This window comes from Platalea leucorodia, assembly GCF_965183815.1.
Source record: "Platalea leucorodia genome assembly, chromosome: 4".
NCBI classification, from domain to species: domain Eukaryota; kingdom Metazoa; phylum Chordata; class Aves; order Pelecaniformes; family Threskiornithidae; genus Platalea; species Platalea leucorodia.
In genome coordinates this window covers 15667283-15679383 of record NC_138826.1, presented here as the reverse complement: position 1 = coordinate 15679383, position 12101 = coordinate 15667283, and positions in this window count along the sequence as shown.

Sequence of the window (12101 nt, the reverse complement as noted above, 5' to 3'; positions counted from 1 at the left end):
AAGCCCTTTGCAAGGCCAGGGAGGCAAAGGGCTGATAACTTAGGCTTGTGACTATAAAAAAGCGTTACCGAATGCAGGTAGGCTTCATCCAACACAGCACAGGTGCTGTCACCACACCACAGCCACCCAGCCGCTGCCGCCGTGCCCCGCTGAGGCTCCTCGCTCCCCAAACCCACCCCGGCTCCTCGCATCCCGCGTCGCACACCCGACCGGGGCGCCGTGCCCCATCTTCACCCTCCTGTAACACATCTCTCCCCATTTAGCCTGTGTTTACCCACAGTGGAAGCTTGTTTCGAAACATGGGCAGGCAATGGTTTCTCTAGGGCCCCGTGCGGAGCCTTTTTGTCCTGGGTGGCTTCTGCGGCTCCTCCCCACGGGCAGGAGCTGCCAGGTTCGGGCCTGTGTTTGCTTACCTTTCGCAAGCTTTCAGCGCCTGGCCAACCCTCTCTCCTCACCCGTCGCAGGAGGCGGCAGGCCTCCCGAAAGCAAAACCCCGAGTGCTGTATGTAATCAGCAGGTTGGATCTAGGGCAATTGGAAATCAGCTGGAGCGGGAGGCGGGGAGATGCTGTACCTGCGCACGCTGGATCACAGCTCCTGAAGCTGGCGGGGTGGCCGGGTGCTGCCGGCCCATGGTCACAAAGCCACGCGGTGCCCAGTCCCAGTGCTGGGCTCATCCCCGCTGCTCCGCACCAGCCCTCCGCGAGGGGCGAGGCCTCCAGGAAGGGGACGAGGGTCCCCCCGGCCCCTCACCCTGCAGAACCAGAGCCGGACCCACGGCAGGGCTTAGTGCTGAGTGGGTTGCGCTGAAGTTGCTCAGCACCATCCAGGTATGAGGGTCAGCCCCGGCTGAGCCCTCCCCATCACCTGGACCTTTTGCCTGGGGAAGGGCAGCAGGGACAGGGTGCTCCCGTGGGGATCCCAGCTGACATACCACTCTCGGGACCGCTAGGTGCCTGGTCTTGCCTCCTAAAAACACTGTGGGTGCGAGGGAGAACAGCGGGGGCTTGAATCCCCCCAGTCCCCACACATTGATGGGTCTCAGCCAAGGAGGGACCCATCTGGGCACTCCTGTGGACGGGGTGGGTCCCATCACCCTCTCACACGTTCACCAAGCAGCCACCATCCCCTCGCCCGGCACAAGATGCCGGGACCTGTTCACTGTCCCCACTGCCAGGGACCCCAGGAGAGCAGAGCAGAGACGATACCCACCTCCTCCAGCGCTCCCCGTCCTCCCGCCCTCACCTCCTGTACGCTCCAGCAGCTAATTACCGTTTCCTTCTGTCCTTGGGCAAAACCCAGCGTCTCCTCCACGCCTCGCCGTGCCTCGCCTCTCCACCCACCCCGCGGAAGTGGGATGCCCACACACCACCGGGAGCCGGGCTCACCCACAGCCCTACCCGGCCGGACCCGGAGCGCTGCTCGGGCAGCAGGAGGGCAGGCTGAAGCAGCAGGCGCTGCCCGCAAGGCAGGGATGCTTTTGGCCAGGCTGTCTTACCCAGGGATGGGGGGTTTGGGTGCTGTGAGGTGGCCGGTCCCCCGCAGCCACTCCGAACCCCATCCCCTGCCTTAGCAGAGGCGCAGCTGGAGGCTGCAGGGCCAGTTATGGGGAGAACTGGTCCGTGAGCACTGGGGAAGGGGGTGCCAGGGCTGGGAGGGGGCTGCCCAAGGCTCCCTCCCTCTCCAGGGCGCCGTGCACATCCCATCGGGCAGCAAAACTCCCTGCCCGTGCTGGCAGCGCAGGCAGGAGCCCTCCCACGTGGCTGCAAGCCGAACCCGGCACAAATTGGAGCCGGTTAGCTCCTGGCCTCGCAGTGGGGTAATTAGTGCATGAGCAAAGAGTGAGCAGAGCCTGGCGCGTTCAGCACTGCGTACTTACAGGCCCGAGCTTGCGAGGCTTTAATTAATTAACACGAGTCATCGGCAGCTGGAAACAGATCTATTTTCAGAGCCTTCGCCTGCTCTGCTGCCCCCGTGAGATTATCTAAAGGAATTTAGGGCCCCGCGAGTTTGAAGGCCAGGGCCTTGCTCTTATTTGTACGGCTTTCCCAAGAGCCAGAGCGGGATGCAGGCGGCAGCAGGCAGGAGCCGAACCAGACCCGACCCCCTCCCACACCTGCGTCCCTCTGCCCCGCAAAGCGGTGCTGCCGAGCGGGGAGGTCTTGCTTGTGCCCCCACCTCAGCCCAGAGCCAGCAAAGCGCTGGAAAGGGAATTTCCCATTGGAGCAACCCTGCAGCCCCCGGGATGGCCTGGAGCAGGGGGCCCTTTGGGTCATGCCACGGCACCTTGGGAAACTGCCCTCCGCATGGCCATGCAAGGAGATTTTATGCCTAATACTCTCTTCTCCCTGTTAATCCAAACGGCCTTTAAGAAAAGGAAATGCTTTAGTGCCCTGATCACCAGCCCAGAGCCTGGTTACTGTTTAATTTCTTCTTGTTGTCACTTAAACACCTCGTCCCACGGACAGAGGACTGGGCAGAGCGGGTTTGTCCCGTAGGACAGCCCCATCCGCACCAGGGCCAGCTGCCCTTCGCCAGCGCTGGCAGCTGCCCGTCACAGCACAGCCCCACTGCTCCGGCACACGGCCAAGCCAGGCAGATGCCCATGGTGCCCACGCTCAGCCGGCATGTTTGGGTTTGCCCACCTCTGCCAGATAACCCCTACCCACGGCAGTGGGTAGAAACACCTGTGGCCAGCCCCTTGCACCCCTCTGATGCCCAAGGAGCCAGGGTGAAGCCACAGCAGCTCTCGTGTTTCACTTGGCACCGCACCCCCATCCCAGCCGGCATCCCAGATGACATGAGGAATTATAACAGGGCCAGAGCGCTGTGAAATATTGATGGGATTAGCATGGATCAGCTCTCCCAACACACATGCCACACTCACCCCGAGCTCCAGAGCCGGTGACCCGCACGTGCTTGGGTTGCAGCTCAGCGCCGGGGCGGCAGCGCTGCCAGGTGCTCCCTGCCCAGCCCGCGGCAAGAGACATTTTTCCAGCCACCAGCCTCCCTGGGGAGGACGTGGGGGACCCCGTTACAGCACAAGAAGACATGCATTAAGTTGCTTAATGCACGACACCCCTGTGCCTCAGGCTCTGCTGGGGCTGGTTTGGTTGTAGCTCAGCACACCCACTGCCACCCTGGGCCCCAAGGGACCCCCACCCTGCCTGCAGCCCCAAAACATGCCAGCCCCCAGGCTCCATCCCCTCCATTCCCCTTACCCCCTCTCAAGTTCATCCCACATGGCCAGGACCATAGGGGATGCCCCATGCATGGGGGTGTCCCAGGTGGCTGGCAGGAGACCCCTGCCCTCCCCACCACTGCATGCTCCCGCTCCCACCACTGGGAACCAGGTTTGGCTGGGAAGAGGGTTTCATTATGGATCACAGTGGCATAAATACAAACAACTTAGCAGGATGGAATAACAGCCAGCATTAAATTGGAAATACGCGGGCAGAGGTGCACACCACAGCAGTGGCGTGGTACGAAGCTCCCCGTTTTGGGGTTGCAGCGCTGACGGGGTATCGGTGCCTATCAAACCCAGGATCTGCAGCCTTTGGTAGGAAACTGCTTCCCGGGGCAGGTCTGGCTCCTCCCCAGCAGTGTCTTCAGCCTGCCTTTCCCTCGCCCTGAGCAAGAAAAGCGAGATAAAATCCCAGCATCTGGGACTTGGTTTGCCAGCCTCTGCGGTCCGAGGGGCAGCAGTCCGCTGACCATTTCAAGCTGCTCTCCAGACTGGTTTGAAAGCCAGCTGGGAGTTACAAAATCATGGCACTCCAGGAGCTGGGGATTTATGAAACCCGCAAAAGAGTTGTGAAACTTATACTAAAGCCATGCCAGCCCGCACCGTGCTGAGAGGCATGTTATAATGTCAAAACCCCCGGTGGAAAACCGGGTACTTTTCCCTTTTGACATGAGAAAGTAACAACGAGCAAAACAGCCTTTCTCCAGGCCCCCTCCTTCCCCTAACCACACTGCGAGACCCGCATCGCCACTTTGCCTGCCTCTGCGGAGGAAAAGCCCAGTGGCAAGCACACCAGCCCCACACCGTGGGGTCGGTCTCACTGCTCCAGCATCCATCATCTCAGCGGTCCCCTCTGCCCGCCCCAGGACCAGCCTGCCCAGGCTCCGGGCTGGCAGTGCTGCGTGAAGCAGAGGAGCAGAAAGAGCCGACGGCGATGCCTGGAGCCCGGCGGCGGCACTTGGGGCTTCCCAGCAGCTGAGTACACGCTTGCCAGGCTTGGCTTTGTTTCTTGAGAGCGTCATAGACTCATCAAGCCAAGCGTGATGCTCCACAGATTAGCCCCAGGGAAAAAAAAATATTCCAGCAGGCACAGAGCATGAAAGGCTCAGGAGCCTCTTCCCTTCAAGTCATTGAGCAAACTTTCCAAACCACTGTTTCTTCGGGCTGAGAGCCAGCAAGGAAAATTACAATTGCAGAAAAATTTGTCTGAGAAAGTTATAATGAGCTGGAAAAAGGCAGGGGCAGGCCAGAAGGCAGCCGAACGGCCAGCCCGTGCTGCAGCTGCTCCAGCACAGGGCTCGGTTTTGGGTAGGGATGGGACTTTTTCCCCCAGCTCAGTACAGCAGTGGAGTTGCTGCCCCAGCTTCCGGCAAGATCAGATGCTGGATTTCTCCCCTGTAAGTGTTTGGCAGTGGAAATTGGGATGTTTTGCCCAAGGCCATTTTGTTGATGAAGGCTGCCAGGTGCTGGCAGCCCCAGCCGCGGAGCCGAGCATGGTGCCAGGGCGGATTTTCTCAGGGGAGAAGCAGCTGAGTCACAGCAGCCTCCGATCTGTTCCCACAAGCCCGACTGCGAGAGACGCGCGGGAGTTCACAGAGGACAGGCACTCGCACGGGGAGCCGGCAGGGTTTGGTTTGCTCGTCTGCAAACCTCTCCGAGCCGGCGGAAAGCATCTCCCTGGCTCGGGATCTGTCGGCAGTGCACCTGCGGGGAAGGGCTGGCGAGGCTACGGGAGGGCAGGCTCCTGACCTGCTTTTCAACCGAGCGGGGCTGCTTCGGGATGCTCCTGCAGCATGGGGGGCAAATGTCAGCAACCACTGGGAATCCCATGGGAGAGGTGAGGGTGGCGTTTTGGAGCCCGACGCAGGGTCTTGTCCCAGCTCTGGGGCAGGACCTGGGCGGCCGCAGGCAGGGAAGGGGCAGAGCCACAGCTCCAGCCCCAGGAGGTGATGCGTGGCTCCAGCCCTGGGAGAAGTGTCTGGCTCAGCTGGACATCGGCAACTGCTCTGCCCACCCCAGCTGCTCCCAGTAAAAGTAGGTGGGCTCCAGCCTGGCCGGCGAGCGTGGGGGTCTCTCCCTGTGTTTCTGCATCCCCCTGCGTTTTCCCCAGCATGGCAGGTCGTGTCCCTGGCACACGCTGCCAACAGCACCAACACACAGCCCCGGGGATGCACAGGGGCTGGAGCAGCACTGGTGGCTTTTAAGAGCTGCCCTTTTGGGTGAGCTAACCCACACACCCCCAGAGCTAAAGCCAGGAGGGTGTAATGGCCCCCAGCACCCTCCCCTTCTGGGCCCCCAGCACCCACCCTCTGGCCAAGCCACCAGCCAGGATCCACATCCCCACGGCTTCACCTTTTGGCCATCTGAGCCCCCGTGCCCAAGCCACCTCTCCCCACCCCTGCCTGTGCCAGCCCAAAGCTCGGCTGACCCGCGGGCAGCCTGCCTCTCTGTCCCAGGCACCAAACCCCAACGCTGCCATTGCCGTCACCGAAGAAGAAACAGCCCAAGCAGCGCAGTAAATAACCCCCCACGCACAGGCAGAGCGCTGGCAAGCGGAGCCGGGCGCATCCATCACTCTCACGGTTTTTCTTTGGCTCTGACACTTTGATAGGGGCGAGGGGGTGGGGGAAGGAGAGGAGCTTCCAAAATTTATGAGCTCGGATTTAAAAATACATCTCCTAGAAGTGCTGCAAAACCCGGAGATGGCGAAGGCGAGTGGCTTAAAAGCTGCCTTTGGGAACAAATGGGAAAGCTGTGCCTGCCTCGGAAAGAGAGATTTGGGAGACCAGCGTGGCTGATGTTGCAAACGGTGTCCCCGTTGGGATCGTTTTGCAAGTCACAGCTCTCCGTGCTGTGCATTGCAAGTGAAATGAAAGGTAGGGATAACAAATGACGGGTTAAAATCCCTCCAGCCCTATGGTAATGTCAACCTTAGCACAGACAGGATTTGGACTGTCACCTTCAATCTCCCAGAGTTTCTCTTCTACATCCCTGACCTCCCGCTGCTCCACACATAGCCAGTCTCCCAGCTCCATTTGGAAACAGATCCTCTTATGCAAAGAAAAGAGCTCATAGCTGTAAATTTAGCTGAAAACATCTCTACCTCAGGGAATCACATATCAAATAATACAGCCAAATGAACATCAGGAAGAACTACCACGATATCAAAGTCCTTGGTCTTTACAGATGGACTCTCCCTCAGCAGGGTGCTGCAGAATAAGCAGCTGAAAAATGTTCCCCGGTCATTAAAAACATCTAAAAGTAATTTAGCCTGAGTGACAATGATGCTCAAAGCAAGTTATCTGTCTGATGAGATAAAACAAGCTATTTCAAGCTTGCCTTTTGTTGTAGTTTTCTTTTAACGTCGGAAAGAACTGAAAAAACGCTGAGCTGACAACCTCCCCGGCAGAGCCCTGGCGCTGCGGCAGTGGCACGGCGAGCATCACCGTGAGCTGCCCTGATCCCCGCAGCTGTCGTGGTCCCACCTCCTCCAGCAGGATGCTCGGAATGGACCGGGAAGATGGTCCCCGGGGCCACCGCCACCTCTCTGCTGAGTTACAGTGCCATTTAGGATGATGGTTTTGCCATGGAAACATCTCTCTCCTAACAACAGATCTATCAGCACATGTCCCAGAAGCAGCCCAGCATTCATTACATGGTAATTTTTGCTTCCCTGTGAGGGAGGCCGGAGTCTTACTCTTCCCATGCTTTTCCTTTTTTTTAAAAAAAAAAAACCAAACTCAAACTTCTGGGTTAACCCATCGAAAGCATTGTATGAGCCCAAGGTTCCTCTAAAATCTCCTCATAAGGAGATTTTTGGTGGGCTCTTTAGATACACAGAGCATTTCAAATGCCCAGCGTTAAATATTTCAGGTGAAACATAACTCTTTCACTCTTTCACTCAGGTGAAACATAACTCTTCTAAGTGTAGCCAACCTTGCTCTGAAGCTCCAGGTCAGTGAAATTTCTCTGCAGCCTTTGGGAATTGATTTGCTTCTTGCTGGTACCTTCTCCCTGTACTGTTCAACTGAGTTAAGGTATTCCAAAGCTTGATATTTCCCCCCCCCCCCGCTACGTAATCAGATTTTGGGAAGCTGTGGTGAGATGCCTTACAAGCAGTTTTTGTCCTCAGGTTTTTCCAAGGGAGCTGCATCCATCACACCCTGATGTTTTAGCACATCTCTGTACAAATGGTACGCTCAAGAGTCAGCTGAATTCCTTTGATTCATGTTCCTGCATATCCATATAGTTAATTTACCTTTATAAAAAAAAAAAAAAAAAAAAGAAAGAAAGAAGACAAGAAGAGGGAGCTATTAAGAAGGACAGTGTCAAAGCCAGCAGAGCGAGCGCCGGAGGGCTGGGTTAATGAGCTGCGTGGCCGCTGCTGTCCGAGCACCCAGGCTGGCTGGAGCCAGGAGCTGCTCTCCCAGCAGGGCTGACCCAGTCCTTCATCGGGCAGAAACAGGCCGCAGACTCCTGCACCCCTCTTTCGGCTACCCCCTAAAGCTCCAGGGTCCGTGGTTAACCCCGCTCGCTCCAGCCTCCTCCGCCGGTGTTTTCCTGGGGGAGTTCCCCCGTGCGTTGGGCTCGGGCCAACCCAGCCCCAGCTGCATCCCTGCGCTGCAGGGAGAAGGTGAAATAGGAACAGGGATAAATTGATCTGCCCTCGCATCTCACGCAAAGGCTGCTCCATTCACCTCCCGCGGCCGGACAAGCGCGCTGCCTCCCCCTCTGCCTGCGCCAGCAATGTCACCGAGCTGCTCCCTTGCAAGGACACTTCCAAGGCGAGGGAGCGGGGATTTGCAAGATACCCGTCATGATCATTTATTCTTGTCATTTCTGACCCTCAGGGTAAGAAGAACATCAGAGCACTGCAGGCACTAAACAACAAGCTTTGTAGGTCATATCAGCGGGTAAAGTACCATTAGGAACCACAGCACGAAGCATGAATAATACTGCCTGTATTCCACCGTATACCTCAACGCCCTTTAAATAAATGCAAATGGTTATTTATGGACAGGGTTTGTATGAGATGCCTGCTCAGGAACACAGGGCTAAAACGGAGCTGGAGCAATAAGTTTGCTGTCTCCCCTATATACCAGTAACCGCAGGGCTGATAGGCTTAGTGATAGTCCAAGGGATCCCGAGCAAAAGAAGAGCAGGGAGATAATTGTAAATCTTCCTCGCACAGATTTATGGGCTATCCATTAAACTAGAGCCGCAAAACACACGTCCTTCCCTGCCGCCCTCCTCTCTGCGAAGGACAGCAGGGCAGGAAAAACTTTGAAGGACTCCAAGCCTGAAAAGGGACCTTCAAGAACCAATTGCATCATTTCTGAAAAGCCACGAACAGTCAACCTCGACGGCTTTCCTTAAATCCTTTCAGCAAATAATGACCTCGATTGCCAAAAATGATCTGATAATGCAAAGGCAGCGAGAGATGCCCAGTGAGTCGTCATCTCCCCAGCGCTGGATTTCTCTGTGCAGGGACAGAAGCCACGCTCCCCGCTGAGCGGGGTGAGGTTGCCCCCAAGAGGCAAATCTGACACAGCAACTAGAGAGGGAAAATGCTGAGTTCTCTTCTGAAGATACCACATAGGATGTTTTTTTTAAAAAAATTTTCCTCCTATGCCCTTATTTTTACTGTGCCACCAGCTGAAAACATCTATGGATGGGGTGGGAGGGGAGTGGAAGGAGGTCAGCTTTGGCATGTGGTTGGTTGGGTGTTACTGTGTTCTGCTGGAGCTCCTGAACCACACGACTTGTTTTCCTAGTCCCTTGCAGTGTCATTAGAAAGATCAAAAAAAGTCACTGGGTTTTCTTCAGCCACGCAAGGCATTTGATCCCATGCACCTCACTGGGCTCCTTCTGAGCAAGGGCTGGCGGCACCTTCAACAGCAACCTCTGTCTCGGGAGTGGAAGGAGAGCCACAATCGTGGACGCGACAGTTTGGAAACTGCAAGAAGGCATGACATGAAATCCCTCAGCCGTTCACATAAAGCATGCAGGCAACCACCCACACTGGACCAAAAATCCTAGCGCCGTGCAGGGGGTGCAGGAGCAGGACGGACGCCTGGGGTGCCGCCCCGGCACACTCGCTCTCACCCTCCGGGAATCAGCAGCCTGAAGCTTTCTCACCCAGGGACGGCCGCTTTGATTTCATAGACCCTGATGGATTTTTCTGCTGCAAAATGCTCTTTGAACCTCTAAGCTTTTAGCATCCACGACATCCTGAGGCAAGCAGCTCCCCAGCTCCTGTCTCCTTTTGGTTGCTTTGAGCCTTCCTCCTAATAAAAGAACTACAGAGTCTGAAGCCAAATTACAGAGCGCCATTGAATAACTTCTCTCTGTTTACCCTTTTTGAGGCCACTTGATCGTCGAGCTCTCCATCTTACTTTCCACATTACAACTGTTTCCGAGCAGGAGAGACTCAGCCGACTTAGGGCCACTGCAATTTGTTCCTGTCCTATACACACGCATGCAGATTCCCTCCCAAAGGGCTAAACCTGTGATATAATCCAGACTTTAACCATTCCTGGAGCTGCTTTACAAGAGGACACGGACAGTTTAAATCCCTCAGCTGAGATGTACCCAGGGTACTCACTTCTCCAGCGCCAGGCTCCTCGTGGGTCCCCCGGCCCCGCTCAGCCGGAGAACATCCCCTCATCCCAGGCACCGAGCCCCTGCCGCAGCACTCCGGCTTACTGTCAGCTCCAAACTGGAAGCGTCATCTCCAAAATGACTGTCGCGCTGGCTCCTGCCAGACTCTTAATTACGAGGAAGGCTGACACAGTTTCTCGGCAAACGGCGTTCACATACTGTGGGGAAAAACAGAACGAGGGCAAGAGGAAAAATAGGCTAATAAGAGAAAACCAACTGGAGGGAAAAACACGTTGTGCTGTGCAAACCTTACCATAAGAATGCTGGAGCCCAAAATATTGGAAAAAAAAATAGGTTAGTACACAGGGGAGGCAGGCAGTGCTCCACAAACATGGAGGAGAGCTGACACGCAGCGCGGCACCTCGGCATCCTCATCTGCCAGGCCTCTCCCCGCAGCTTGGGTCAGGGCAGAGGGGACAGGTTCGGTTTCCAGCATGCAGATCAATGTGTCCGGGAGCCCACACCCGCCCTGCATGATTTACATCGCCTTTATAAAAGCCTGCAGCGTGAATAAAGCATGAAACTTAATGCCTGGCCATCCTCTCCCCACTGCTGAGCCTGGCAGCTTTAAGCTATTATTTTTATTCCAACCGCAGCCTGGTGGTCGGCCCGGAGAGGAAAGGGACCCCCTGCTCCTGCCTGCGCTTCCAGAGCCAGGGCTTTCATCTCCAAGCAGGCTTTGAGAAAAGAAATCCCGAGACCCAGAGGTAAAGCCGTGGAGCCTGCAAGCTGAGCCCCAGCTCACAGCACTCACCACTCGGGTGAAGGATGCTCACCCAGTAGCACAAAAGCAGCAAAAATCTATTTACCCTTTCTGCTTTTCTCTGCGAGAGGGAAGGAGCATCGCTGGCCCGGCGTCAGGCAGCTGCAGTGGTGCATGCCAATCCGAAGGGAAGCACTGGGAGAAGGGTGTGTGAAAATGGCCCCGTATCCCGTGGCCAGGAGCCCTCCCCTGCACACCATACAGGCCAAACCTGCCCTGAAGAGCTTTAGGTCTCCCCCCAGGCTGATGGCAAAGACGCCTTGATGACAACGAAGGGAACAATTCCAGTTTCCATCCCCTCCCCTATGGCCTCCCTATAGGGAACTGGGAGGTGGCAGGGAAGCTGAGGATGAAACACCTCCCCACGCAGGGACAGGGGAGGCATCCAGAAGAGTACGACATATCCAAATGCTGCTTAAAACTCACCTGAAAATACACCTTAACCAGCAGCCTGGAAATCTGGGGACCAGCTTTCAGCACCCAGACTAAAATATCACAACGGGAAGATGTGAATGTTTTTCCTCTCTCACCACCCAGCGCTACTTTTGATACCAGATAAAATATTCCCTTTCAAATTCCTTACGGCAAAGGCGAAGCAACGCTGGCTGAAAAAAGCAGCAGTCAGGCAAAACTAAAAGCACCTCCGCAAGGAGAAGCCCTTCCAGGAATTTACTTTCTCCTGCTGATCCTCCCCATCAGCAGCCCGGCACTGAAAGCCCTTTTCAACACTAGATAAGAAGGGGCCCCACCAGTAATGCTGGCAAAAAATTCACAAGGCAAACCGGCAAGGTATTTCACAGCCCCGGGGGAAGATGGGAAAACAGCAATTTGAACGTCATTAAATGCGTTCTGATAACTTAAACCACAAGGAATGAGCTAAATCCACTAATGATTGTCTGACCTCTCTGGGCAGCTCCTTTGGAGCTCCAAGGGCAGATCCCGCCGCAGCTGCCTTGGCTCCGACAAGCTCCTCAGGCCTCTCCTCCGCTCCCCACACAGCGCCCAGCCAGTCCCGAGAGCCTTTTCTCTTTGTCGGGATGCTGAAACAAGCTCTGATGTGCCTGTGCCGAAAGCCGCCCCTCTGGCACGGCAGGGTGTTTCCCACTGGGGAGCTTTTGGTGAGAAGTAGTTTCTGAAGAGCTCCTAAGCCCAAGGACCAAGTCCCCAGAAGAACAAGGAGGGTCATCTCCAGCAGCACCCTTTCCAATTTGCCCCTTCCAGTGTAAAAGAAAGTCACGCAAACACTAAAAGCCACTGGAAGGGAAAAAACCAAGCCAACAAAACACAAACCCAAGCCGTGCTACGCTGTATATACAGTTCTCCTGGGAAAGAAGGAAAACAAACATACAAGACCAGCGTTCTTGAAGTATTCCTGCTAGTGACAGGGTCAGCAGAAGAGTCCTCTCTGTAGCCTAACGACCCAGAAGCACTTGCC